This window comes from Mastomys coucha, unplaced genomic scaffold, assembly GCF_008632895.1.
Source record: "Mastomys coucha isolate ucsf_1 unplaced genomic scaffold, UCSF_Mcou_1 pScaffold22, whole genome shotgun sequence".
NCBI lineage: Eukaryota > Metazoa > Chordata > Mammalia > Rodentia > Muridae > Mastomys > Mastomys coucha.
Window position 1 is genome coordinate 127959986 of NW_022196905.1, and position 6170 is coordinate 127966155.

The following is a 6170-nucleotide window of genomic DNA, read 5'->3' on the forward strand; positions in this document are numbered from 1 at the left end:
TCCTAAAGTTCCCCCCTCCCACATTCATAGACGCATGCAGCCCTGCCCCTATAAAGCCCCCTTATCTAAGACTGCTAAACATCAACGTCACCCCGTCCCCCCAGCTGCAGGTAACAGGTTCCTGGTGTAGTGGGACTGCTGCTGCCCGTTGTGCACAACCCACTCAGGCTGGTGAGGTGGTTCCCCAATGATGGAAGGAATTATGGAGGTGACTAGATACTCAGGCAGATGGAAAAGAGCTAGCTCCTAAGCACAGACAGCCCCCCCCCCTTGTCTGGTACATGATCTTCAAAGAAGGTCTGTGCCACCTGCCACCAGCTCTTCCCAGCCACATTTCCCAGGCTGACCTTTAAAAGTCCCCAGCCACCTCTGGGCCAATGGCCAGAGCCTCTGGATTAGATGTGGGGACAATGCAGGCCCTTCCCTGCCTCCGCTGAGGTATCTGAAGAAAGGAGCCAAAGCGAGAAAGTGTCAGTTTTGACTCTTGGGTTTGATGGGGTGCAGTCCATCATAGGGGGAGGGGGGGAGGCATGGCAGTCAGGTCCCTGAGGCAGTCAGGAAGCAGAGAGAGGCGGATGCTGCTGCTCCGCTCACTGTCTCCTTTTTTTTTTTTTTTTTGGTTTTTCCAGACAGGGTTTCTCTGAGTAGCCCTGGCTGTCCTGGAACTCATTCTGTAGACCAGGCTGGCCTCGAACTCAGAAATCCACCTGCCTCTGCCTCCCAAGGGCTGGGATTAAAGGTGTGTGCGTCACCACCGCCCAGCTTTCACTGTCTCCTTTTTATTCAGGACAAGGGCCTAGCTCGTAGAAGGTTGCCACATTTAGGGTAGGTCTCCTTGGCAGATTTACTCAGAGGTTTATCTCCTAGGCGGTTCTCGATCCTGTCTGGGTGACTGTTTACCATCACTGGACACCCAGCACCCGGCTGTATTCCTCATCCCCATCCTCAGCGTTGGGGATGCCATAGGTGGCATCAGCGCTTGGCTTGGTGAGGGGAGCCTAGATGAGAAGGGTGGGCTCTCTGACAGGGAGGGGGATAGGGATGTAGCTGGCAGACCTCCACTTTCACATCCAGGAGGGAAGCGAGGCCAACATGGCCGACAGCCAGTCAGCCTGGCTTTCTTGTCAGGAGCTGCTATGAAGGTGTACAATTAACTTAATAGACCTAACCTTGGGCGTTCATCCCAGTTCCTTTTTCATGTCCATTTTCTAATTCAAAGCAGCAAAAGGATACATTTAACAGACCCCAGGGTGACCGGAAGGGCAGGTGCTGGCCTGTTGCTGAAAGCACCAGGAGAGCCTTGAGGCCTAGGCCATGGCTCTTGTGGGCATCAGTTAAGTGATGGTGGTGATCTGTGACCCTTAGTAACAGAGAGGGGAAGCTGGGCGTTATCAGAAGTGCGGGGTGGTCCGGTCCCATGTGTCAGGATGCTGTTTATTTACGTGTGTGTGTGTGTGTGTGTGTGTGTGTGTGTGTGTGTGTGTGTGTACCCACATGTGCAGAGCCTGTCTCAGAGCTATGAGCTGTTTCATGCAGTGTCTGGCCCCTTAGCCTAACCCATAGCCACAGTTAAACAGACAGGGATGCAGGCCCTCGCTCCAGGATGGAATGTGGGCGGGCTTACCCTGATGGGATTGGCTCCTTTCCCCATTCTCTGCATCCCCAAGAAAGGCTCTGCCCTTCAGCAGCCCAGGGAATCCATGCAGGCAGCCTGAGCTGGCCTAGGCCCACCCATGGGCCTCTTCGAACGATTCAGTTCTAAAGACAGTATTTGCTCGGAGAGAGGTTGGAGACGAGAGGAGCCCCTCGCTTCCCAGGAACTCATCTTGGGAAAGGGTCCACAAAGCTACAGACTCTAACAATGGGCAAAATCCAGGTTTCCGTGAGCTGAGCCTAGCACAGTGTTCCTTTCTACTGCCTCAGTTTACCTGGATCACAAGAAGAGTTAGAGGAGAGTCGGCTTCCAAACGATGGGGGGACAGAAGTACAGCAGTTAGTCCTCCCGGCCCTCCTCCTCTATGCCAAAATCATTTCCGTTATCCTGAGGCAGGGGAGCAGGTATGGGTGCCCCAGTGTTTTTAAGGGACCCTGCCCTGCCCACAGCCCCAGCTGACCCTCGCCTGGCATGTCGTGCCCAGGTCACCAGCAACAGTGGTACTTCATCAGTCCTGCAGCTTGGGTGAGGGGGGTGGGGGGCTGGTGTCCTACTCTGTCCGCCTCCAGGGCCCCTCATGCTTTCATTTTTTTTTTCCTTGTCAAAGAAACAAAACCCTTGAGAGTTGTGTACTGTATGATGAAGAGAAAAAAAAATACTTAATGTCCCCCTAAAAAAGACAGTATATTTTGTACTTTGTAAAGTGTTCATTAAATGAAGGGGGAAAAATGATGTTGGCTGATAGCTGTCTGATTTTATGTTGACTTGTCCAGGATCATGTCTCCATTTCTTTGCCCACTCCCCATATTCTGTTTGGGAGAACATAGGTCATGGGTTAGAGGAGGCAGGATAACCCTCAAGTAAAACACCTTGCATCTCAAAAACTGCCCAGACTGAGAAAGGTTCCATCAGCTAGCTAATGCTGTGGAATAAGTGATCATATCTGTATTCCAGCACTCAGGAGGCTGAGGCAGGAGGATGGAGGGCTCCAGGCTAGCCTGAGCTACATAATGAAACCTGGAGAGGTGACTCAGCAGTCAAGAGCACTGACTCTTAACCAGGATCTCCAAAGGTTCAATTCCCAGCACCTATATGGTGGCTTACAGCTTCAGTCCCAGGGAATCTGATGTCCTCTTCTGGCCTCTGTAGATACCAGGTACCCATGTGTTACACGGACATACACGTGGCCAAACACCATATGCATAAAATCAAAGCTAAAAGGAAGAATGAATTGTCCTAGCTCAAAGTTTCACAGTCATGATCATGGGGATGAGGTAGAACGTTAGTTACGAGAAGTTGTAGAGTAATGATTGTTTATGGTATCTAGGAAACAGAGCAGGAACACAGGAAAAAACCAAGGCAAAATATTACAGCTCTGGGGGCTGGGGAGATAGCTCAATAGTTAAGAGCACCAACTGCTCTTCCGAAGGTCCTAAGTTCAAATCCCAGCAGTCTCATGGTGGCTCACAACCATCCATAATGAGATCTGATACCCTCTTCTGGAGTGTCTGAAGACAGCTATAGTGTACTTACATATAATAAATAAATAAATAAATCCTAAAAATATCACAGCTCTGGTGACCTGCCACTTCTCACCATTCATTCACCAATGCCATCGAATGATGGATCCATCAAGCCGATCAATTCGATGATGACAGAACGCTCATGACCTAAATGTTTCTGTACACAGCCAGGAATATGTTTGCAAACCTAGACATCTCAAGTCAGCCCCCCCCCCCCCCCCCCCCCCCCCCCCGTACCCACACGACGACCTACAACCATCTATAACTGCAGTTCCAGGAGATCCGATGCCCTCTTCTGGCATTTGTGAGTACTGAGCACATGTGGTACATAAACTTGAACACTCAGATAAAATACTTGTAAAAACTTTCAAAAATAAATTTTAAAAAAAGTTAAGAGGGGGCTAGAAAGATGGTTAACAGAGCCCTTGCTGTTCTTGCTCATGAGACAGGTTTGGTTCCTAGCACTCCGTGATGGCTCACAGCTTGCTATAACTCTGGCACCAGAGGGTCTTCTGCTTCTGTCCTCAGTGGCCATTACACACAGATGGTGGAGAGATCTATGTGCATGCAGAACACATATATATACACATAAAAATAAACCCGTTAAGAGAAAGAACAAGACACCCGGGAGGAGGCAGGTGGCATGCTTCACCCAGGGAATCATTCACGTGCTCATGAAAGCAAGAGGACAGAGCTCATACGCAAAGCTTTCACTGGAACAGAATGAGCAACCAGGATAATGGCTTAGCAGGGTTTCCAGGTGTCCAATGCTGGAGGGAGGGGTTAAGGACCAAAGAGACAACGCTCCCACGTACAGACAGCAGCTGGACAGAAACCCTGGTGACATGCAAAGGGTACGGATGTGCTGCCATGGCCAGGCTGACCAACAGGTAAAACAGGCTTTAAGGGAAACTCAAGGGGGCTGGAGAGATGGCTCAGTGGTTAAGAGCACTGACTACTCTTCCAGAGATCCTGGGTTCAATTCCCAGCAACCACATGGTGGCTTCATAACCATCTGTAATGGGATCTGATGCCCTCTTCTGGTGTGTCTGAAGATAGCAGCAGTGTACTCGTGTAAATAAATAAATAAACTTAAAAAAAAAAAACAAAGGAAAACTCAAGCATAAGGACACACCTTTTTGTACAAGGTGACTACAGTCAAGGGTCTTTGCTTTGCTTTTTAGTTCATTGAGAAAGGGTCTCATGTACCCCTGGCTGGCCTAAAACTCAGGGTGTAGCCAAGGATGACCTTGAGCTTCCAATCCTCCTGCCTCCATGCCTACCAGTCAGTACCTGTGTTACTGGAATGCATCCCATGCTGTTTATGAAGTGCTGCGTTGAGAATCAGACCCCAGGGCATTTTCTAAGGACTTTTTTTTTTCCTAAGGACTTTTTAAAATTAAGAACATGTTTAGTTGTGTGTTTGTGGTGACAGATGTATAGAGATGAAGCCAGAAGAAGGGTCAGATCCCCCGGAACTAGAGTTACAAACATTTGTGAAGTCCCTGATGTGGGAAATGAACTCAGGTTCTCTGGAAGAGCAGTAACTGTTCTTAACCACTAAAGCATCTCTCTGGCTCCTCAACTCTTCTATTTCAACTTCACAGAAAATGTTCCTATTGTAAGCCTAAGACTAGCCCTTACAGGGGGCAGCATCCGCCTGAGTGGCGGCCCTGCAGTTGCTGAAACAGCCATTCCTTCCAACACCAGCCACCTGGTTCCCCATGAAAGCCCGCTTGTTGACCCCTCAACTTGAACCCGCAACCTTCCAACACATCCCTTTTCCTTTCTCCATTTTAGGGTTTGAATCTGAAATGTCCCCCAACGGGCTCATGTACTGAATGTGTATGGTCCACATCAGGTAGCACTGTTGAGGAGACAGGAATTTTTTTTAAAGAAGTGGGCCCTAAGCAACAGAAGCAGGTGGTTGGGGTTAGTCCTTTAGAGGTGGTCATACAGCCCTGGCTAACACACTCCCTGTGTCCTCACATCCCATAATACACTCCCGTGTCCTCACATCCGATAACACACTCCTGTGTGCTTCCTGATGTGCCAGGCTAGGAAAGCCCCCTACTATAAGCTCCCACCACCATGAACGCTCATATCCAGTTCCAAGGTGGGACTGGAACCCTCTGAAACTGAGAGCCAAGATAAATCCTTCTGCCTTTAAGTTGTCCCTGTCAGGAAGCTGGGGCAAGACTTTGCTTTCCTCCACAGCCCACACAAGCAGCTGCCATACTCAGTGTTTTGTTTATTGTCCATGTCCCTCCCTGAGGATAAGCTGCACAAAGCAGAGATTCATGACTCAGTGTGCCCCACGCCTGCACTCAAGGAGCCCACAAGTACCTGGAGAGTGAACAAGTAACAGGAGCAGGGCGTAGCAGGCCGCCTAGGAGAACATAATTAGTGACTCAGGTACCAGCTATTTTCCCAGCCAAAGGATCCATCTGTTCAGAAAATACTTCCCAAGAGCCAGGGAGATGACTCGGTGGGTAAAGTGCTTGCCTGACAAGCCGACGTCCTCAGTCCAATCCCCAGAACCCATGTAAAAATGGTGAGCATGCCCCTGTAATCCTGGCGCTGGGGACATGGACACAGTAGGGCCCCTGGGACTCTCTGGATGGCCAGCCTAGCCCTGGAAAGTTCCAGGTTGGGAGAGATTCTGGTCCAATCAAAAGGTGGAGCTGGATGTCATAAACACAGGTTTAGTCCCAGAACTCTGGAGACTCTCTATGAGTTCAAGGCCAGCCTGATTTATGAAGTGATAGCCCATCTCAATAATAAGACGGACAGCACCTGAGGAACAATGACACTTTACCTGTCCTCTGTCCTACACACACACACACATACACACACACACACACACACACACACACACACACACACACACACACACACACGTACGTCCCGGGTGGGACTGCCTTCTAAAGTGTGTTCCATTGGCTACTTTTATGGTCAAGAAATGATCAAGTAAAACTTATACAAGACCTCCA